Genomic DNA, 24,723 nt, shown 5'->3' on the forward strand with positions numbered 1-24,723 from the left:
GTAGATTTAGGATGAATTATCGATATTAGACTCGAATTGAAGTGTTTTAACCTATTATATGTACCTGGACAAATCATAAAACGAATTAAAACGAGAAATTACAGCGGCTTACATGACTGTGATTATACGATGAACTCGTGTCGGAAATACCAAAAGGCGAAATTTGAGGTTAAACTAAGACGAAAGTAGACAAATAAGATCCGGAAGAAAACTTATGTATCAAATTAGGATTCCAGAACCTCGACATGGACAAGTCGAAACCCCGAAGAATCGGTTTGAATTAAAACGGCGAAAACCCGCAAGTATTGAATTACTCGGGATTAAGGATGAATTAAACATTGTAATTAAAAGGGAATTGTTAAAATATGATTTATATACTGAAATAACAAAGAAAACGAAGGAAAATGAAGTAATAAGAAAAGGAGGAAACATGCAGGAAGTCGAGAAAGAAGAAGAAGAGCATGAGCAGTAAGCAGCCTCTGGAAGAGGCGCGGCAAGGCTGCGATCCTTCCTGAAGGCGCAACTGCTGCTGCGTTTCTTCTCGACGTCTGACCTCTGCTGTTTCGTAATAAAAAAAACGGTTTTAAAAGGTGGATTTTAAATCAGTTTTCGAACGTGCTCTTGATATAGATTTACATTAATTGATACAAAATAAAAGTACAATAATAAAATGGGATTTACACTCTCAGACTTACATGTTTGACGAAACGAGATTGACTAAAGTTATCGTTTTAGTGATTGCTCGACTCGAATATGCGTGGAAAGCGCCCTCGTTAGAGGATTTAGTAGATTGATTAAGTTGATTAAAAGGTGGAGTTGGTCAAATTGGTCGGTCTATGCAACGTGACTGGGACTCAGAATGATCTTAGCTTACGTGGTCGATTGATCAAACACGTAGGCGTCGAAAGGCAATAGCGTAGTATAGAATGCAAAGAGAGGTAAAGAAGGGGCGGAACACTCGCGTGCCAAATATGGAGGCCGGAGGCCTTTATTTATACTAAACATACGAAAGAGTTTAGGAATGACACGGATTTGGAAACAAATCGCGAAAATATTCTGGAAAATGCGAAAAGAAGGCTGAAGAAGAGGCGCAACAACTACTGGGATCCTTCGAAGAGGCGCAGCAGTTGCTGCGTCATTTCCCCTGAAGTTTCCTCCTTTGCAAGAAAGATTTCCGCGTTTTATTATGGAATTTCGGTAGATTTACACTTCCTTATTCCCTGAAACACAATATTACGGTAGATATTTACTTAAAATATTAATTTTAAAAAAGAATAAATATCTAGAGAATTTTAGAACATTCCGAAATATTCTGACTCGACATTTAAACGGTTTTAGAAAATGAAGCGGTTTTTTACCTGGACTCCAAATGAAATCTAATTATGGTCAAAACGACCGTATCGGTGCGTAGATGACGACCCAGGGGTTGACTCGAGTGTTTGAGCTATCTCTTGACGATGAACTTATGTACTGTCATAAATCGTTCCGCGTATCAAACATGCGGCCCAATCATCACTGAGTGGTTGGCGGGAGGTGTAGAAATGAGGTATCTACAGAGCCCCGCTCCACTTTGACTGAGGTTTGGACAAGGCGAAAGTCAAAGTATAGCCATCAGGTCAATCGAAGATTACAACCTAACGACTATGGCGACGCGAGGCGGCTCAAGGGGTCTGAACCAAGGACCTGTCGCCGGGAACATTTTAGAGTCTGTCGACTATCGGGGAGGGTCGTTTAAAGTCCATTAGACTACGTAAGGAAGCTCGCCAGCCATAAGAAGAAACCATACATGAGACACCCCTGGGTGAAGGATTCGAAGGTACTCTTCGGAGAATTTTATCTTAAACTCCGCGAGGAAGCATCATATGTTGAGTCGACAATGGCGCGCCCTTGGCACCGCTAAGGAGAAAATAAGAGATCGGCAACGACGCGTCCTTGGCATCGCTGAGGAAAATAAATGTAATACTACGGTTTTATGAGTCTTTGGGTACTCTATCGAGTGGGGCTTACTCTGTCGAGTAAGTAGTTTTTGACGCAAAACAGTAGTCTGCCTGTAGGGTACTCGATCGACTAGGTTGGGTACTCGATCGAGTATGTCACACCCGCGAATTTCCCATTTTGACATTTAAAATTTATTAAACTGTTTAACCACTTTATTATATATTTTTGAATTATTCTATTTAATTAATCTTATGTCAAACATGATTTTTATATAACGATAATTCGTTAATATCGTCCCTTCACGTAATTTTTTTAGGTGGCTCATATGTGGTTGAAGATGAAGAGTAATTTTGGGGTTTTAGAAGCTTTCTCAAGTTTTTACTTGTCTCTTTGCTAGCGTAAGGTAACTATTCCGAGTTACTCGACGAATTAATGTCACATTAGTAGTTAATGTGTGCCTGTTGTTTGATAAGTGTTTAGGTGAATGAATAATGTTAGGATCGTTTACAAAATGAAATTGTAATTAATAGGCTCAAATGAATTTTATGGTGATAATTGTAATGTATTGTTGATTGTGCCGAAAACTGAGCCTTGGTCCCTTTGACTGATTCGATGTCAGTCAATTGTGTGATTGGTCAGCCGCAATTTAACCCGTACCTGTCGCAGGGCTGGGGTTGCGGGTAAAAATTCGGTTGGATGAAATTTTGAATGAATTAGATAATCGGCCTTTTTCTTGTTTTAGGCCATTTATTATATTTTTATTTCACATGTGTAGTTAATTGATTTGAGTAGCTTCTTATATTGTAGAAACGGCCCTAGATTCCCTAAAGCCTTTAATATTGTTAAAATTGCTAGAATTGGAAGTTAGTATTGAATTTGTATTGAGGAACTGTTGGTTTATCTGCTGAATAGACAATATTGTATAGCCTTTCACATGATAGAATGTTAGAATTCATGTTGGTAAGTGGGACTTTTTGCCCTCTTAAGGTTAAGTGGGTGTCTTACTTGACTTGTGTGGTGAGTCTTGTGTGGTGTGGGCTAAAGTATTCAAGCTGGGACTAGCTGTGACTAGGTCCTAGGTGAGTATTTCGGCCTTCATCATAGATAGGTCTTTATAGTCTCTGACGAGTATATGTTCACTGCTTGATAGCCTTTGTGTTCCTGACTAGTGGATGTTTATCCAAGTTGGGGCATGACCTCAGGTACTAATTTTGATAGTATGGGGTCAGCTTAAGTACTAGCCGACCCTTCGGTGGTGTCCTTAGGGTACTCACTTCACTTTGTTTTAAAAAAAGTTGTGAGTCTTGGGTGCGGTGGTGTGTATCCGCATGTCTAGGTCTCTGCAGATTTTAGGCTAGGGTTGTGTTGTCTCTTGGCCATGTTTTCTTAATAGTAACCGCTGAGCCAAGATACCGGTTCGATTACCTTCCCTACCTCGTGGTATAGACTTGAGTTACAAAGTGACTATTGACGGGACTAAGAACTTATGCCTGTCTTTGATATATTGCCCTTTCTTGTATGGTGATTCTATGAATCATAGAAGGTGAGATGCAAGCCGGCTATGGTTGATAGAGTTTGGATTCCTGGATGTTATGTGATTCACATGATAGGGTAGTATGAGTCGGTCTAGTATTCACTGGCTAGGACTATGTGTTGTTATATTTTTGTTCACATGATAAGCACTATTGTCTAGCATCTATATGCTAAGGCTATGTGTGATTCGTATTCATATTCTTATGTTTACATGTTACATTAATTATGACATTTCGTGGCTGGGAGGACTCGGAGTTACTCCCCACTGACTGTGGCTTTCGTATTTGTATAAAATGCGAATGACAGGTAGGTGATGCATATATGGGGTACATGGACGAGCTAGCGAGCAAAGTAACCTTGGGACCTAGACTGGTTTTATTTCATTGTGACCCTTAAACCCTTTTTGTGTCACATACATTTTAGGGACATATGTCTCCCTTTTCTATTTTGGGTTTGTATCTTTACTTTTTCTTATCATTAGCTATGTATGTAAAGTAGTTCATTAGCATTGCAGGTTTTGGCACCCGCTTCTGGGAATGTTGGAAATGTTGTGATTGGTTTAGAAAATTTTTGAAATTACAGGTTTTTGGCTAGTTGAACCAATTACAAACATATCCTACCAGTTTTTCTGTAGAATTACGGGTTTACTTTTCCGCGATAAGTGAGGGTGTCACAGTTGGTATCAGAGCATATTTGCTCCCGACGCACGTTTGTGCACCCCAATATAAATAACTTGACCTTGAAATAATAAAAATATAATAAATGGCCTAAAACAAGAAAAAGGCCGATTATCTAATTCATTCAAAATTTCATCCAACCGAATTTTTACATGACTGACCTGCGGACAGTGCGGGTTAAATTGCGGCTGACCAATCACACAATTGACTGACATCGAATCAGTCAAAGGGACCAAGGCTCAGTTTTCGGCACAATCAACAATACATTACAATTATCACCATAAAATTCATTTGAGCCTATTAATTACAATTTCATTTTGTAAACGATCCTAACATTATTCATTCACCTAAACACTTATCAAACAACAGGCACACATTAACTACTAATGTGACATTAATTCGTCGAGTAACTCGGAATAGTTACCTTACGCTAGCAAAGAGACAAGTAAAAACTTGAGAAAGCTTCTAAAACCCCAAAATTACTCTTCATCTTCAACCACATATGAGCCACCTAAAAAAATTACGTGAAGGGACGATATTAACGAATTATCGTTATATAAAAATCATGTTTGACATAAGATTAATTAAATAGAATAATTCAAAAATATATAATAAAGTGGTTAAACAGTTTAATAAATTTTAAATGTCAAAATGGGAAATTCGCGGGTGTTACAATCACCCCATCTTTTAAAAAGTTTCGTCCTCGAAACTTGAAAGTAGAAATGAACGGTTATGAAAATAAAACTGAAATTGAAATCGGTAACGAGAACACTTCCGTTCCTCTGATGAGAGTCTGGTTCTGTCGGAAAATTTTATTTGAAACTTTTGAAAGAATTTTAGTTCTTACGATAAGTAACCTTTTAAATGTTTTAGTTACCGATTTCAATTTCAGTTTTATTTTCATAACCGTTCATTTCTACTTTCAAGTTTCGAGGACGAAACTTTTTAAAAGATGGGGTGATTGTAACACCCGCGAATTTCCCATTTTGACATTTAAAATTTATTAAACTGTTTAACCACTTTATTATATATTTTTGAATTATTCTATTTAATTAATCTTATGTCAAACATGATTTTTATATAACGATAATTCGTTAATATCGTCCCTTCACGTAATTTTTTTAGGTGGCTCATATGTGGTTGAAGATGAAGAGTAATTTTGGGGTTTTAGAAGCTTTCTCAAGTTTTTACTTGTCTCTTTGCTAGCGTAAGGTAACTATTCCGAGTTACTCGACGAATTAATGTCACATTAGTAGTTAATGTGTGCCTGTTGTTTGATAAGTGTTTAGGTGAATGAATAATGTTAGGATCGTTTACAAAATGAAATTGTAATTAATAGGCTCAAATGAATTTTATGGTGATAATTGTAATGTATTGTTGATTGTGCCAAAATCGAGCCTTGGTCCCTTTGACTGATTCGATGTCAGTCAATTGTGTGATTGGTCAGCCGCAATTTAACCCGTACCTGTCGCAGGGCTGGGGTTGCGGGTAAAAATTCGGTTGGATGAAATTTTGAATGAATTAGATAATCGGCCTTTTTCTTGTTTTAGGCCATTTATTATATTTTTATTTCACATGTGTAGTTAATTGATTTGAGTAGCTTCTTATATTGTAGAAACGGCCCTAGATTCCCTAAAGCCTTTAATATTGTTAAAATTGCTAGAATTGGAAGTTAGTATTGAATTTGTATTGAGGAACTGTTGGTTTATCTCTTTGAATAGACAATATTGTATAGCCTTTCACATGATAGAATGTTAGAATTCATGTTGGTAAGTGGGACTTTTTGCCCTCTTAAGGTTAAGTGGGTGTCTTACTTGACTTGTGTGGTGAGTCTTGTGTGGTGTGGGCTAAAGTATTCAAGCTGGGACTAGCTGTGACTAGGTCCTAGGTGAGTATTTCGGCCTTCATCATAGATAGGTCTTTATAGTCTCTGACGAGTATATGTTCACTTCTTGATAGCCTTTGTGTTCCTGACTAGTGGATGTTTATCCAAGTTGGGGCATGACCTCAGGTACTAATTTTGATAGTATGGGGTCAGCTTAAGTACTAGCCGACCCTTCGGTGGTGTCCTTAGGGTACTCACTTCACTTTGTTTTAAAAAAAAGTTGTGAGTCTTGGGTGCGGTGGTGTGTATCCGCATGTCTAGGTCTGCGCAGATTTTAGGCTAGGGTTGTGTTGTCTCTTGGCCATGTTTTCTTAATAGTAACCGCTGAGCCAAGATACCGGTTCGATTACCTTCCCTACCTCGTGGTATAGACTTGAGTTACAAAGTGACTATTGACGGGACTAAGAACTTATGCCTGTCTTTGATATATTGCCCTTTCTTGTATGGTGATTCTATGAATCATAGAAGGTGAGATGCAAGCCGGCTATGGTTGATAGAGTTTGGATTCCTGGATGTTATGTGATTCACATGATAGGGTAGTATGAGTCGGTCTAGTATTCACTGGCTAGGACTATGTGTTGTTATATTTTTGTTCACATGATAAGCACTATTGTCTAGCATCTATATGCTAAGGCTATGTGTGATTCGTATTCATATTCTTATGTTTACATGTTACATTAATTATGACATTTCGTGGCTGGGAGGACTCGGAGTTACTCCCCACTGACTGTGGCTTTCGTATTTGTATAAAATGCGAATGACAGGTAGGTGATGCATATATGGGGTACATGGACGAGCTAGCGAGCAAAGTAACCTTGGGACCTAGACTGGTTTTATTTCATTGTGACCCTTAAACCCTTTTTGTGTCACATACATTTTAGGGACATATGTCTCCCTTTTCTATTTTGGGTTTGTATCTTTACTTTTTCTTATCATTAGCTATGTATGTAAAGTAGTTCATTAGCATTGCAGGTTTTGGCACCCGCTTCTGGGAATGTTGGAAATGTTGTGATTGGTTTAGAAAATTTTTGAAATTACAGGTTTTTGGCTAGTTGAACCAATTACAAACATATCCTACCAGTTTTTCTGTAGAATTACGGGTTTACTTTTCCGCGATAAGTGAGGGTGTCACAGAGTAGGGGGCACTCGATCGAGTAAGTGCCTTACTCGATCGAGTAAGTGTGTTTTACGGGTTTGTTTTGACGGGTTTTGCTAATAACGCGAGATTAATATAAAAGACTTCCGTCATTTTCTTTAATCACTTTTCACCTTTCCAAACCTTTCAAAATAAAAAGAAGTTACTTAGTTTTCTCTCGTCGCGTTGTTGGCAAATCCTAAGGGCTAGAGTCATCGGATCGTTGTGTTCTTTACGCCGTTGAGACCGTCGTATTGTGGGTAAGGTCCTAGTACAATTTTTATGTTGTTTCATTGATTTTAGTTGAAACCCTAATTGGGTAATTTGGTGATTTTTATGATTGTATGATTAACGTAGTATTTGTATGTATGTATGTATAGGAGGAGGCTTTGTTGAGGAGAGATTCTGAGTAGCTGCTTAGATCGTCTGAGTCTGTGATTGCTCTCCAGGTAGGGTTTCCCTACTCAGTATTAGTTACATGATGTGTATGATGATTGTGCTGTAGTTAGTGATTGTTGATTGATTCAGACGGTTGTGATTTCATATTGTTGATTGATTCAGACGATTGTTGATGTTGTATTGTGGTTACTATTTATCTGTCTGTGTTCTTCAGGGTGCGTCCCTGGCTGAGTGGAGTCACTTGCGGGAGTGGCTTCACGCCCTTGATTCACCTTCTGTGGAACCCGCCACAGAAGGGATGTGCACATTAATGAACATGGATTTATCGCTCAATGGAGATGAGCGGGGCTTAGGTGGGAACAGCTTCGGTCCCCCACTGGCAGCGAGGAGTATCTGTTGCGATGGGTACTCTGGCAGGGCTACACACTTTAGTGTGTAGTCAGTTATGAGGTGATTGGAGATGGAGACTGGGATTGTGTGTGAACTATTTGTATGATTGTCTTAGTGTGGCTTTGATTGTGTAATTAGTACTGAACCTGTTTAAATGTTTTTAAAAAAAAACTGTGGTGATCCATTCGGGGATGGTGAACAGTTATTGAGCAGGTATAATATGACGCGTATGGGATAGCTGGGATGAGTCATCACGTGGCAGTTAGAAGTCTTCCGCTGTGTCAGACGATGTTTTATAGCTTTGATAGTTTTATCAGTAGACCGTCTGAGAACCTTGTATTTCAGTTTAACAGTTTTGGTTTTGATCATGTAATCACTTTAAACTATATTGTTATTTAAATTATGTTTCTTCATTGTCATTTGATTATCATTGCCTCGGGTAACCGAGATGGTGACGTTCTTATACCTTAAGTGGTCCTGGTAAGGCACTTGGAGTATGGGGGTGTCACAAAGTGGTATCAGAGAGACGATCCTGAAACCTGTAACCAATGAATCTAATGAACCAGGGGAGTCTAATTAAAATGAACCCGGGGTAGAAGTTGTAGGAGCTAATGCAAAGACTTGGGAGACGTCCTAAAGTCGCGAACTCGCCCTACAATTTTGAACCGGTCACCATGGGATATGAGTCGGGATCGCTATGTGTTTATCTTGTGAATTGTGTATCTTTGTAGCAAAGTGTGGTATGAATCGGTGGATGTATGTATGGGGAGAATGGAGAATGTGTAGAGAAAGATGATAATGAAGTATTTTTATACATTATTGATTGAAAGCATGATAGTTGTTTTACGATATGGCATTATAGAAATACGGAAAGAAAGTTTGTTTGGTTTGAGTTATACATAGAGTTATGTATACATATATGTTGTTGGTAGTGTTGTACGAGTTTAGATAGCTGAAAATTTGAGTAAGAGCATGAATAATTGGTGGAAAAAGATGATAATTGTTGCATGATAATATGATTTTTGATAAAGCATGTTGTATGATGGAAGAGATTTTATAATGTTGTTATGCTAGTAACATGTGAATAGGCGACTTGATGTGATATATTTCTGATTTTGTTTACGTAAAGTTATAGAATAAAAACATGTAGGTAATACGTGCTTGGTAAATTGAATGATGCATGTGCATAATGGGTGTTGTTGCTTGGCTTTGGAAGATAGTAACATGTGGTTAGGGATACTGGTTTTATGAGCATTGAGTTGTTTTTGTTTACTTTGTTGTCGTTTAAGTTGTTTGGAAGTAAAATCAAGTAGTTGTGTTTTCGATTATAGAGAGGTTGTCTTTAAACTGTTATAACTTGAGATGCATAAATGATTTTAATGTGATTCTAATTGGAGGTGATAGCTTATTCTTTTATGTCTTAATCTATTTATAATTTTATAATATCGTTGGATTTGAATTATATTTATTGTTTTAGATTTTGAAAAACTTAAGTCTTCCGCTGCAACGTTTTAATTATTTGATAAAGTTTTGAGATATGTACTTTGTTTTAAAGGTTACTCTGTATTTACCTTGCACTTGGCATTTTCAGCTAAGTGTGGAGTGACAGCCATGAATTTTCCATCTCTTCTTTACCATTTTGGTTGTGAAAATTTAGGGCTGTTACAGTTGGTATAAGAGAAATGGTTTTCCGAAAAGAAAATAAGTTTTACAGAATTTAAAACAAGTTAAAAAAAAAAAAACTTTTCATATTTCAAAAAAAAAAAAAAAAACAACAGTGTGGGGTAGGATGGGTGCATTGCATGAGAATGTTTTATTAGCTAATGTTAAATTGTTACATTTAGAATTGTCCGTGTGTCGTCTTATTACTCATTGCTAATTTAGTTTGAGCCCCTTGGATAACTAAGGAATTTGTAATATTTGAAAATTTAGAGGAAATGGATTTACTTTGATATGTTTTGGTTAATTTCACTATGAGATTAGCATACTTGAGATTACAAATAAAATTTTTATTCATATAGTTGACAATGCCTCCTCAAAGAGAACTTGAGAACAATGTTGATATGGCTACCTTAATGGCACAAATGATTGCTCAAAATGGTGTTATTCCCCAAGGTGTGCAACAAGTGACATCGGTTAGTAGGAGTATGACCGAAAGAGCTAGGAGTGTGAATGAAAAGGCTGAGAATAAACAGGTAGGATGTTGCACCTACTATTACCGCTATGTTTGAAGCGGTGCAAAAGAAAAGAGCACCGTTATTTACTAGAAAGGGAGACCCAAATGAGCTTGATATCTGGGTTAGAGAGAGAGAAAATTTGTGTGGTTCTAGGGTGTCCTGTGAGATTTAAGGAAGATGCTGAAATTTGGCGGGAAACAATAAAGGAAGATTTTATAAAACCCGTTAGGATTAGGAATGCTGAGGGAGTACCCATGCTTTAGAGAAGGAATTAAAATTTGTGGGAGACGGTAATTGTAACACCCCCATTTATTTAAGGACCTGAACTAGGACTCCTCAGATAAATGACGGTGTTACCATCTCGGAAACCCGAGGCAGTAGACAACAAAGGGAAGAAAACACAGTACTTTATTAAAATGTTTATAGTGAGATTACAACTGGAAATAAAACAAAGTCTCAAAATACGGCCAAAAGATAAAGTCTGATAAAACTACTAAAAGACTAAGGTGGGCTAGGCACTAAGTCAGTCATCCAAGCTCTCTTCCCGGCCAGCTCCCGTCAGTCTCTGAAATACCTGTCAATCTGCTCACCAATAATTGGATCATCATAGGCGTACACGAATACATAGGGTCAGCCGCAAAGCTGAGTAGGTAATACAAAAATAACAGCAACATAATACACATGCTCCTCCATCACCACCACCGCCATCACAACTCATAACCCAGACAACCCAGCCATACCGATCCCCGGTAGACTATACATCGACCGTAGCCGATCTGCCAGCTCGCAGCCGAGGACACCAGGGCAAGTCCTGCAGAACCCGCCTGGGCCTTATCACCACACCATACTCACCTCCACCTCCACCAACTCCGATGCAATAATATATTAAACCAGTTCAACGATAATACTTAACGGAATTAAATCAGACAATCATATTATAACATGTAAATCACCGATTCAGTCAATCCAGTCACATAGTACTATATCAAGTCCAGTGTATTCCCCTACCTCAAATAGCGGTAATAAGCTAGCTGCAGATCGAAGTACTCCACCGAAACTCGCCACCTAAACATATACATAACATAATTAATTCACTTAACTATTCCCGTTCCCATACTCAAGAGTCACTATAAGTAGAAACTTTCCCAAATTAGAAGTTACTAAAAATATAAGTTACCCAAAATAGAAAGTTTCCTAAAATGGGAAGTTTCCAAAAATAGCAATTACCAAAAATAGCAGGTTACTAAAAATAGTAACCTTCCCGAAATAAAATCCCGACTCAAAGCTTAAATATATTATTCCGTCATCGCTACTTAATATTGACTTAATAACTAAAACTAATAATGGAAATAATAGAAATAATAGAAATATACATATTTTCCGACTTACTAAAATAGAAACCGTAATAAAATTACGCAAAAACAATAATTCAACCCGACACACAAACACACCCCCTTCAACCCGACACAACTCCCTCCAACAGCCATCAGCCCTCACCGCCGACCACCGGGCTCGACACTGTGTCCGGCCTGGTCACCTCCAACCACCACCAACGTGGTCGACCCACGCCGGTGGTCAGAACCACCACCACCAACACCCCCTGCTTGCAACCCTGCCGCCACAAAACGCCACAACAGGCCCCTTTTTTTACTCGCCTGCGACCACGACACAACCCTGCCACCCTACCAACCACCACCCTTGACACCACCGTCGAACGGCGACCCTGACACACGTGGCACCACCGATTCGACCTCCCTCGAGTCAACGGTGGTGCCACCCATTGCCCCATGTCTGAAATGCAACAAAAACCACCCATATCAACCCCGACACCTAATCACCACCACTGCAACCATCAACAGCGACGACAACCACTCAACCTACCACCACACGACTCGACTCACCACCAGCAACACATCCCACACCCCGACGACTGCTACAACAGTCCCTAAACGACGTACAACTCAGATCAAAATAGCGTGATAGAAATGAAAAACAGGGAACCTTACCTATGACGACCGTCGATCTGTGCTATTCCGGCCAGTACAACCACCTTCGTCCACCAGCAACGGCTTCCTTAGACTCACGGCAGACCCTACTCCCTCCACACTCACCGGCGTGCGCTCGTTGGCTGTAAATGAGGCTTGCGACGTGGAAGAAAATGGGTTGATGATGATGATGTGCAAAATGACGGTAGGAAGGGGGATTGGGTTTTAAGGTTGAATTAGGGTTTTGTTTTAGGGTTTTGATGAGGTAAAAAGGTAAATGGGTAAGTGGGTAAATGGGTTATAACACCTTGACCCAAAATGCCACCTAAAACTATAAACCCGACTCATCTTACAATATGAATCAATTAATTACCTTTACGCTTTTACCATTACCATAATAACATGATTTAATTACCTTTACGCTACTACTAAATAATAATATCTCGCTCAATCGATAATAAAATACGGGGTATGACAGTCTTCCCCCCTTAAAATGAACTTCGTCCCGAAGTTCGCTCCCATACCAAACATGTCATCCGAATATAAAGACATCCCGTATAACTAACACAGTCAAACACGCAACTAGACTACATAAACACGAAATGTTACATTCTACCCTCCTAAAAAGAAAGTTACGTCCCGTAACTTACCTCAAGTGAACAGATGTGGATAACTCTCTCTCATTGCGGCCTCGGTTTCCCAGGTAGCCTCCTCTGCCTTATGATTAGTCCACAACACCTTCACTAATGCGTCTTCTCCGTCCCTGGTCTTTCTAACTTTCCTGTCCAAAATCTCCTTAGGTGTCTCGATGTAGGTCAACTGCTCGTCCACCTCGACCACATCATGGCTCAAAATGTGCGAAGGGTCACTCAAATATCTCCGCAACTGAGAAACATGGAAGACATTATGTACCCTGGCTAAAGCTGGTGGTAGGGTAGCCGATATGCCACCTCTCCAACTCTATCCAAGATCTCATATGGCCCAATAAACTTCTGGCTCAACTTCCCCCGTTTCCCGAATCTCATCACTCCCTTCATCGGAGACACTCTAAGAAGTACTTTCTCTCCCACCTGGAAAGAAATGTCGCTTCTCCTAGCGTCGCAAGATAGCTTTCACGGGTCTGGGCAGCCCTCATCTTCGTCGAATGATCGCACCGCTCAACCATCTCCGAATCATCTATGGTCCCAAAACTACCGCATCGCTCGATCATCCCAACACACAGGACTCCTACACTTCCGCCATATAGAGCCTCAAATGGAGCCATCCCAATACTAGCGTGGTAACTGTTATTGTATGAAAACTCAATCAACCCCAGTCTATCCTCCCAAGACCCACCGAACTCCAAAACACAAGCCCTCAACATGTCCTCGAGTGTCTGAATAGTCCTCTCTGTCGACCATCTCGTATTTGGATGAAAAGCGGTGCTCATCTTTAATCGAGTACCCATTAATGATCGCAACTCTGCGAGAATTTGGATAGAAACCGGAGTCTCTATCGGAAATGATGTCCTTGGGCACACCATGTAGCTTCACCACATACTGAACATAAGCCTTGGCCAACTCAGCTTTACTCCAAGTATCCTTCATGGGGATAAAGTGAGCGGACTTGGTTAACCTATCCACGATCACCCAAATCATATTGTTACCTCTCTGAGTTCGAGGCAACCCCACAATGAAATCCATGGAAATGCTCTCCCACTTCCACTCCGGCACATCTAATGGTTGGACCTTCCCTTGCGGTCTCTTGTGTTCACCCTTCACTCTCTGGTACGTCAAGCATCGAGCTACGAACTCAACAACTTCCCTCTTCATATTCGGCCACCAAAAAGTCTTCTTGAGGTCCTTGTACAACTTATCTCCCCCAGGATGAACCGAGTATGGTGTAGCATGTGCCTCAGTAAGAATCTTCCTCTTCAGCTCCTCATTATCCGGAACACACCACCGTCCTCCAAACCTCAGACTACCATCAGTATGGATAACAAACTTGGAATCAACCCCAGCTACACACTGTTCTCGTGTCTGCGCCACTTCTGAATTCTAGCATCGGGTTCCTGTAACTCTCGGATCTCCTCATATAACTCCGGCTCAACGGTCAAGTCCCCAAGAGTCTCTCCTTTCCGGATCATGTGGATTCCCATCTCCCGCAGCTCATTATGCATCTTCACCCTAGATCTGGCACTGCTCAAAGCATGGATGGATTTCCTGCTCAAAGCATCAGCTACGACATTCGTTTTCCCCTCATGATAAAGTATCTCCATGTCATAGTCGCCAATCAATTCGATCCATCTCCTCTGTCTCATGTTCAACTCCTTTTGTGTGTAAATGTATTTTAAGCTCTTGTGATCGGAAAACACTTTGAAGGTAGCTCCATAAAGATAATGTCGCCATAGTTTAAGCGCAAACACCACTGCCCCCAACTCTAGATCATGAGTAGGGTAATTCTCCTCGTAGGTCTTCAATTGTCGAGAAGCGTAAGCGATTACCTTCCCGTTCTGCATCAACACGCACCCCAGACCCTTCTTGGAAACATCAGTATACACCTCAAAATTATCATTCCCATCTGGTAGTGCAAGGATAGGAGCTGTAGTGAGACGTTCTTTGAGGGTTAGAAACGCCTCCTCACAACTCTCATCCCAAACAAACCTGTTCTCCTTCCGCATCAATGACGTCAATGGCTTTGCGATCTTTGAGAAGTCCTTGACAAATCTTCGATAATAACCTGCTAGCCCCAAGAAGCTTCGGATCTCACCCACATTCTTAGGACTCTGCCATCTTGTCACTGCCTCAATCTTACTAGGATCAACCGACACCCCTTCCTTGGAAATCACATGCCCCAGAAAAGCAACTTTCTTCAACCAGAACTCGCACTTGCTCAGCTTGGCATATAGCTGGTTCTCCTCCAAGGTTTTCAAGACTAACCTCAAATGTTCCTCATGTTCTTCCTCGTTCTTGGAGTACACCAGGATATCATCGATGAACACAACCACGAACTTGTCCGGTAAGGGTGAACACTCGATTCATCAAGTCCATGAACACGCTGGCGCATTAGTCAACCCGAATGGCATGACCACGAACTCATAGTGCCCATACCTGGTTCTGAAAGCGGTCTTAGGTATATCTTCGTTCTTAATCCTCAACTGGTGATAACCCGACCTCAGATCGATCTTAGAGAAAACTCCGGCTCCACTTAATTGATCGAACAAATCATCGATCCTTGGCAAAGGATAACGGTTCTTGATGGTCACATTGTTCAACTCACGGTAATCCACGCAAAGTCTCAAGCTTCCATCTTTCTTCTTGACAAACAACACTGGTGCTCCCCAAGGTGAAACACTAGGCCGTATGTAATCTTTCTCTGCTAGCTCATCCAACTGCTTCTTCAATTCCTCCATCTCCTTTGGTCCCATACGGTAAGGTGGTTTAGAAATCGGCCTTGTGCCCGGCTTCAGATCAATGGAAAAGTCCACTTCTCTTTTCGGTGGTAACCCTGGAATGTCCTCCGGAAATACTCTCTCGAACTCCCTCACCACTGGAATCTCAGACACCTTAGTGAAAGAAATGTAGATTCATATACATGCTAACATACTCATATATGTCTAATTAATTTGTCATAAAATTTTAACGGATTTTATGCATGCAAACATTAATAAAAGAGAAGAGAAATAATGTCCTTACATTCAATATTTCGGCTATATTGGGCACAAGAGAGATCACCTTTCTCTTCTTGTTCTTGAGCTATTCCAAATGGAAGAACAAAGATCTAAGAATAAGATCTCTCCCTAAACTTTATACCCAAGGCTTTCTCTTAATTAGAATTAATATTATGAGTACTAGATAATATTAATTCTTGTGAAAAATGACCCAAAAATATGGTTTGTGCTCTTGAATATTCGGTCAAGAGTAAGGGGATTTTGGAGTTTATTTCTCTAGAATTCTCATAAATTGTAGAGAGTATTTTTAATTTTCTTACACTAGAAAATTAGATGTTGAATGAATGAATTGATTTTTTAGAAAAGAAAAACTCTTTCTTTTCTCTTCATTTGGCCGAAATAATGGCATTGGGTAGGTTGCCCAATAGCTTTCATTTTTGCTCTTCACAAGAGACCAAGCATGCAAAGCCAACTACCCATTGTTATGATTGTGTTTTCATTTAAAATAAATAACACAATATAAACTATATGCCCACCCACATTTTCGGTTTTAAGACATAAAATGGAGAATCCATTTTATTTTTGTCATTTGTCAAATTTGTCACATGTGACATGTTACATGACATGTCACAATGTAATGTATTTTTAACATATTAAAAATCACATACTCATAAAATATGTCATTTTACAAAATCGACTAGTAATTCGTAATTACTTGTACCAAAAATGTTTCCAAATTATAAACTACAACAATCTGTATTTATAATAAATTATTCATTCCGTTTTAATTGTTTCTTTAAACAATAATTTCATCCGAGTAATGATACAATTCAATTACTCAGACCGTATCTCATTTAATCACATTTCAATTTGATACGTAAATTTTACTTCCAAAATCGTCCGTCAATTTTTCAAGTAATTTAATTAACTCGTAACGTTATACGATTAATTAAATAATCAATTAAGAGTGTTGCCCTATAGGTATGACCTAGGGGTCAATCGATCACCACCACCGTCGCACGACAAGTAATGTCAAACTCTAGTCACCCAATCATTACCGATATATGTTGACCGTTGACAAGTATAAATACTTCCCAATTGTATTCTTTAAAATGAGATTTAATAATGATATTTAAATCATGTAATCGCACTATTGTTGAGGACACATTTCCCAACAATCTCCCACTTGTCCTCGACAAGTGTGCGTTACCAATTCTCTTGTCCTATTACTATCTCCCACTCAATGCAAGGTGTCTTTCGGATCGTACTTGCAAGTGATCATATCAAGAGTGGTTTCCTCGATCTGGAGAATAACTGATTGACCGGACTTATCTATCATAGATACTTTCCGAGCGTGGCCACGCATTTCCAGTTCATTACTCCTCGAGTGGCCCTGAGATATTGTTTTAACCCTGACAAGGGGATGGACAATTCCTATCGCACTCATTCCTTTCGACTAGCCACACCCATCATAACCCAAAATATGCCCATTTGACCCCATTTACGAAGGTCGTAGTAACACAAATCAAAGTTAATCAAACTGTGCCATCTTAGGTGAATAGTCTTTAGTCAAAAAAATCGACTCATTAGAATACTATAGCAACTCTCGCCACGACCAGGCTATATAAATTTGCAGAACTCTATAAGCGGTCATAAGGCCCGACAAGGTGTTCCTAACATCGGCCTATGTGATCGACTAGTCATCTCACATGATTGTATGGCACTTGAACTTGCCATCAATCGCATCACACTCTAGTCACTTCGAGACGTCACCTCATACAAGTGACTATGGGCGAATACAATGTTAATCCGTGTTCACTTTAACGGGGTTCAATTGTCTCTACAACCCGTTTGGATGTAACAAAGTATAATAAAAGAGTTTTAAAGTAAAACTCGAATGACAAATGCGATTATCACATATGAATAGTCAATGCCTGATTACTATTTCATATTCTATAATCTAATTTGATCTTGTACGTAGTTGTCCATTTCAATTCAATTGAAATGACATGACTCATCATGTTTAGCCTTTGAGAAGGCTTTGGTTAGTAGGTTTTATCAACTTCTTGTACCTTACTCAACCTTACTACATACTCGTTTTCCTTTGTAATGTATACATTTGCATTACAAATCTTTCTGAGTACGTGTCGAGATCCAATCAAGACATAGGCTTTCTAGCCTAAGAATAGCTCCCACTGTTTTCACAGTGTGTGGGACTCATCCTTCTTGCACATCTCATGATCACAAGTGTACTCAATTTCCGTTATAAATATCTCTCATTGTTCTTTATTGCCTAGAACGATTCTAGAAAATCTACTTCTTGATTATCATAGCCACAATGGTATCTTAACCATCCTTATGTGTTTTGATTATGGTTTTGTCGGAAACCATGCGCAACCTCAATTGTCAATTGTCACTTGTGTAACACCCTTACACAAAATTGCATCATAAACACTCTGCTTTTACTTTCTTAATGCTTCTGCAAGCACTTAAGGGTAATCTTTATATACTAGGTAAAGATTACTTAAATTCGATTTTGAAAACAATTCATCATACTCAAAGTATATGAAGTGTTATACATCATTTCGTATTTAATTGATTCGGCAGCGGAAGAAAATGGAATCAATCAAATATGTTCAATTTAATTGAACTAGTCATGAATCTTATCAACATAAGACTTCTTACTGACGCTAATATCATGTGGATTTATCTTCATAAATCCGGATATTCAAGATGTATTATAATACTCCAAAAGTCTTAAATCATTCTTAATGATCAACATGTCATCCACATATCGGACTAATTAAAATTTCCGTAACTCCCACTGAACTCCATGTATAAACACAACTTCTCGACTTATCGAGAAATGTTTTATCACATGATCAAAAAATGTTGATTCCAACTCATTGATGTCCTACTTAAGACCCTCTCTTAAATTTCACATTATCTTAGGATTGCAAGAATCTTCAAAACTCAAGACATGTATTGAATACATTCCTTCTAATTGAAGAAGTGAGTTTTAGATTCACTCGCTATGTATTTCATAATAATGAAACACAATCCCTAAGAAGATCCAAATAGACTTAAGCATTTCAATTAGTGCAAAAACCCTTTGCAACCAATATTGCTTTGAAATATTAGTGCAACACCCTTTGTCACTAATCAAGCCTTTTATTCGGATTCTCATGGCTCTAAGCCTTGTATTGAGTTGTGACTTAAACACTCTTATGTAAGTCCTTTGTCGATTACTTTCCAGAAGTAATCAACTTGAATCAAACAATTTCTTTTGTAAGTTATAAGCTCTTTACTTTCTTCAAAGTAGCATGAATTCATCATTTTTAACAAGTGACGAATTTAACCTCCTAGGTTTTGAAGAAACAACATCTTACACAAAACGTCTCATGTAGTCAAGAAAAACCAGTTTCTTGCTACATAACATTCTTTGTGGCTCTTTGAATATTTTCTCCCACTCTGTCTTCTAGAAATAAACTTGTATTTTAGAAAGACAGCTTCATGAGCCGCAAACCCGTCGAGCTCGTGATAATTACAAGGGAAAAATGAGCATTTGTTTCTTGTGAAAACTTACAAACATGGTACCCTTACCATTTCATATCTCATATGATTCGATTTAGAGGAAAATAATTTAGACAAAATGATAAAATCCCCAAAAGGATCAAGTAACTCAAAGTAACTTGATTGAAATCCAAACCATATCGAATAGCGTTTGATTTCTTATCTAATCACACATTATTCCATAATGCGTGCTACGAGAGATTAACTTGTGATACTATATCACATTTCTTTTGGCTTATATCAAAGTCTTCACTTTGATAATCCCATCACGACTAAATCGTGATTCCTTGAACTCTTTGAACTTCTTCAAAAGATTTTTCTGTTTACCTCATCAACTTAAATCGTAGGTAAAAGAAAATGATCAACCTATTTTGGATCAATGATTTACAACCTCGATCTCCTTTTCAACCAAAAGGCACGAGACATCTTGCTTTGAATACAAGATACGCATATACCATTAACAATCTAATGGTTTCAAGAGTACTCGATAACTTTTTGCGTTCATCATTTCCAAAATTGAAGGTTTAATCTTGGGTTACCAATTTGAGTCTTGCAACATCTTCATGATATATCATTCTAGTTTGGTTTAGAATATTATTACCTTGATAATGGGCTAGCCATACATCAAATCGTGGTGTATAGGGTCACAAAAAGTGAAACCTCCTTTGTATCTTAACAAGTTTGTATTCTTATTTAGAGTTTATGTACTTAATAGTCACAATTAAGTACAACTCCAAACCCAAAAACTAGATTTAGTACACAATGACTCTATCTCTCGACTTCATTGTTGCTCGTCGTCACATTCTAATCATCCTATGTATCAAACATAATGATGAAAACCACCACTGGTTTCTAATATTGACGAAGTAATACTAGCAAAATTTATGTTTAATCAAATAAACATTTTTAAAGAAGAAGATCCCATTAGATGTCCCACAACTAATTTGTTGATTCTTCAATAATTTGGGGTAGTTTCCTTTCTCGTGTCCAACATTTAAGACAGTGGAAACTTTATCGGTCGGGATTGATAGGTTTAGTATCGTCATTCTCAACAACTTTACTTTTAACATTACCTTGTATCAATTCCATTATAATCTTTACTTCTTGAACCTCGTTCTCATCTTAACGGTTTAAGAGAATGCTCCCACTCAATTCAATGAGTCTTTGCTTTGAGAAGCAAAATTGAATTCATGAAGATTACTCTTCATTTGTTCGTTTTAGTCTTAAAACTTTCATTGAAGTGGTTGCGTTATTTTGGTCAATTACGAATTCTGACAAAACTAATTACCAAAACAATTTATCGCTTTAATGTACTTAATTCATTTAAGTACATGAAACATAGTCCATTGTAAGTAGAAGTGTTAGTCAAGAATCAAAAACCTGTTTGATAATGAATAACTTTAATCTATACTCTTTACAAGAGATCCTTAGCAATGGTTAATACGAGGTCTTTAGAAGAAAATTCAAATTTTGTCTTTAGTTACGATGTTTTAATGGAGTTTTGAATCAAAAACGAAATGATATCGTATATGAATAGTGGTAAAGAAATAGAACAATATAAAAACGGAATAGTGGAAAACTTAACATTTATCGTTTTATTAATACTTGAAAAACAAGTATAGCATTTACATAGTGACCTCTACCCAACTATGATAAATGATTCCAAGATCCAAATTCATATTAACTTGGGCACGGTGGGGCCGATACATCCCTTATCAATATAACTCGGTGGATTAACTCTTTAATCGATTCTACTTTTAGAACTCTTGGTCGATAATATTACATTAACAATTATCTATAGCCCAAAACACATCGACAAGGGCACGGTGGGGCCGATACATCCCTTATCAAATACTTTTGTTGAGTTCAATCCAAATTTCGAATAAATGTGTCCATGATCCAAACCCACATTAACTTGGGCACGGTGTGGCCGATACATCCCTTATCAACATGAATTCGGTGGATTAACATTCATCACCCACTTCCCCTACGTAACAAGGTTTGTACCCCGGTGGGGCCGAGCGCACTCCCTCGCGAAATAGGTTTTCATGGTTTCTACTATTTGGTAAGGCTATGTCTCAATTGATTGTTTTAGCGAGAGGTCATGTCAATTTATTATCTATCACGTTTTAAGTGAACTAAAGCGGTGAACTACGATAATTTTAATTGACACGGTCGATAAACTCGATAAAAGAAGATGCATGTTTTAGTTATGGCGATTTAGCGATGCATGCGACATAAAATAAAATGCAAGCATAAAAATAAATAAATCCTAGTATGGCCTTTCCTAAAATAGAAAAACTATTAATCTATTACATATTCGGAAACCAACTCCATTGGTCCCTTGAACTTCGGTTGTGGCACGCATCTCGAGGTAACACCGTCTTCATGTATCGTCATTCTTGAAGAAATCCGTCTTTGGGAACTCCGGAATGAATAAAATTACATAATGAATTACATAATTTCCTATTATACATTTGTAACTAAAATAAAATAAATCTATTAAATTACAAAACGGTGATACGAGATCACAATAAAAATTACAACCGAATCGATATTCCCATACATTTCGGGAAATACCAATTAAAATCTAAGGCCATACTAAGTAAAAATACATAATTCAAAATTACATAAATTAAAATTATGACAATCATAAAGAAAAATGCAGCATTATAATATGTATGAACATGCTCAATTTTTATGCTAAATCGCCTTTTAATTAGCCAATATCGTATATTACTCGGTTTTCACGGATTTGCGTGATTTCAACATTTTATAATCACAAAAATACATAAACTCATATTTATGCATAAGTTAATTACCCTAACCTCTTAGGACTCAAAATATAGTCTTCACTAATAATTTGACCATAATTAACCCATATCTTATAAAATTGTTCATAAATGGACCAAAAATTACAAAAATAAGCTATTAAACTTCAAATAAATCCAAAAATTTCAAATAAATTCAAAATTCAAAATTTAAATTCATGAACATTCTGGAAAAATCCATGACACTCATAATGTTCAAAATCTTAGGTTAAAAATTTCGAAATTTTTCCGGAAAAACAATGTTGCGGTTTATCGATATTTAATAAAATAATCATAAAAAACATGGAAAAATTATTTTCATTAACTTTTCAATTTTAGATCTGAAAAATATAATAAAATGCAACATTAGATGTTTTTCCTAAGTCATAGATTATGTTTTATTAATTTTCAACTAATAATGTCACTATTTATGCCATTTTTCTTCAAAAATTCATAAATCATGCTAAAAGACTTCTTTATAGCCAATTATTTTACACACATCTTGTAAAATTGCATGTGACAACATATTAATATTCTATGACCAGATTCGAAATTTAACTCATATTAACCTATTTTTCTCTTAAATCCGAATTTAATGATGAAAAATTCATTTTTCGAGCATAACAAGTCCAAAAATTATGAAAATTTACAGGTTATCTCAAAATAATATATGTAACAACATATCCAAAAACCAAGTAAAAATTCGAAGTTTAGCTAATTTTCGACCAAAAATGACATTTTTACTCATAAAATCACATTTAAATGCCATTATTGTTAAATATGAACAATAAAAATCCGAAAAATTAACCAAAAAATCCTAAAACACTTTAGGACCAGAAATATTAACATGCATGTAATTATTTCGTGATATTTCATAATAACACAAATTTTACAAGTTTTATTTTGTTATTCATATAACTCGGAAAAACTTTTAACCAATTTGCATGCAAACAACCGTGGCTCATGATACCGATTGAAAGAAATGTAGATTCATATACATGCTAACATACTCATATATGTCTAATTAATTTGTCATAAAATTAAAACGGATTTTATGCATGCAAACATTAATAAAAGAGAAGAGAAATAATGTCCTTACATTCAATATTTCGGCTATATTGGGCACAAGAGAGATCACCTTTCTCTTCTTGTTCTTGAGCTATTCCAAATGGAAGAACAAAGATCTAAGAATAAGATCTCTCCCTAAGCTTTATACCCAAGGCTTTCTCTTAATTAGAATTAATATTATGAGTACTAGATAATATTAATTCTTGTGAAAAATGACCCAAAAATATGGTTTGTGCTCTTGAATATTCGGTCAAGAGTAAGGGGATTTTGGAGTTTATTTCTCTAGAATTCTCATAAATTGTAGAGAGTATTTTTAATTTTCTTACACTAGAAAATTAGATGTTGAATGAATGAATTGATTTTTTAGAAAAGAAAAACTCTTTCTTTTCTCTTCATTTGGCCGAAATAATGGCATTGGGTAGGTTGCCCAATAGCTTTCATTTTTGCTCTTCACAAGAGACCAAGCATGCAAAGCCAACTACCCATTGTTATGATTGTGTTTTCATTTAAAATAAATAACACAATATAAACTATATGCCCACCCACATTTTCGGTTTTAAGACATAAAATGGAGAATCCATTTTATTTTTGTCATTTGTCAAATTTGTCACATGTGACATGTTACATGACATGTCACAATGTAATGTATTTTTAACATATTAAAAATCACATACTCATAAAATATGTCATTTTACAAAATCGACTAGTAATTCGTAATTACTTGTACCAAAAATGTTTCCAAATTATAAACTACAACAATCTGTATTTATAATAAATTATTCATTCCGTTTTAATTGTTTCTTTAAACAATAATTTCATCCGAGTAATGATACAATTCAATTACTCAGACCGTATCTCATTTAATCACATTTCAATTTGATACGTAAATTTTACTTCCAAAATCGTCCGTCAATTTTTCAAGTAATTTAATTAACTCGTAACGTTATACGATTAATTAAATAATCAATTAAGAGTGTTGCCCTATAGGTATGACCTAGGGGTCAATCGATCACCACCGTCGCACGATTAAAAGTAATGTCAAACTCTAGTCCCAATCATTACCGATATATGTTGACCGTTGATGTATAAATACTTCCCAATTGTATTCTTTAAAATGAGATTTAATAATGATATTTAAATCATGTAATCGCACTATTGTTGAGGACACATTTCCCAACACTTAGGGGTCTCCGACTCACTATCCCACATCTGACACAAGATCAACTGATCCCCTTTCCTCAGACTCGACTTTAGGGTGTTAACAGATATGAATTTGACTCTTGGCTTGACCACATACCCCTTATAAGACACCCTAGCTCCCTTAGGTCCCCTCAATGAGATTTTCTTCTGATAGCAATCGATAAAAGCTTTGTATTTCCCTAACCAGTCCATCCCCAGAATCACCTCAAAATCCCCCAATGGAAACTCTATAAGGTCACAGTGAAACACAACCTCTCCGATCTGGATTGGTACCCCAGTGTAGACTCTATCACAAGACACCGAC

At 37.3% G+C, this 24,723-nt stretch overlaps 1 long non-coding RNA gene across 2 annotated transcripts; it reads left to right on the forward strand.

The window, feature by feature from the left end:
- Positions 1–2,209: 2,209 nt before the first annotated feature.
- LOC141599761 (uncharacterized) lies at positions 2,210–6,999 on the forward strand. 2 transcript variants are annotated; one of them, XR_012523922.1, is made up of 3 exons: positions 2,210–2,341; positions 5,274–5,360; positions 6,798–6,999. It is a non-coding gene; the product is annotated as an uncharacterized LOC141599761 (long non-coding RNA). The 2 variants fall into 2 exon arrangements; XR_012523923.1 differs by lacking the exons at positions 5,274–5,360; positions 6,798–6,999 and adding an exon at positions 3,778–3,979.
- Positions 7,000–24,723: the final 17,724 nt, after the last annotated feature.

Source organism: Silene latifolia, chromosome 9 (genome assembly GCF_048544455.1).
Source record: "Silene latifolia isolate original U9 population chromosome 9, ASM4854445v1, whole genome shotgun sequence".
In the NCBI taxonomy this organism is placed as follows: domain Eukaryota; kingdom Viridiplantae; phylum Streptophyta; class Magnoliopsida; order Caryophyllales; family Caryophyllaceae; genus Silene; species Silene latifolia.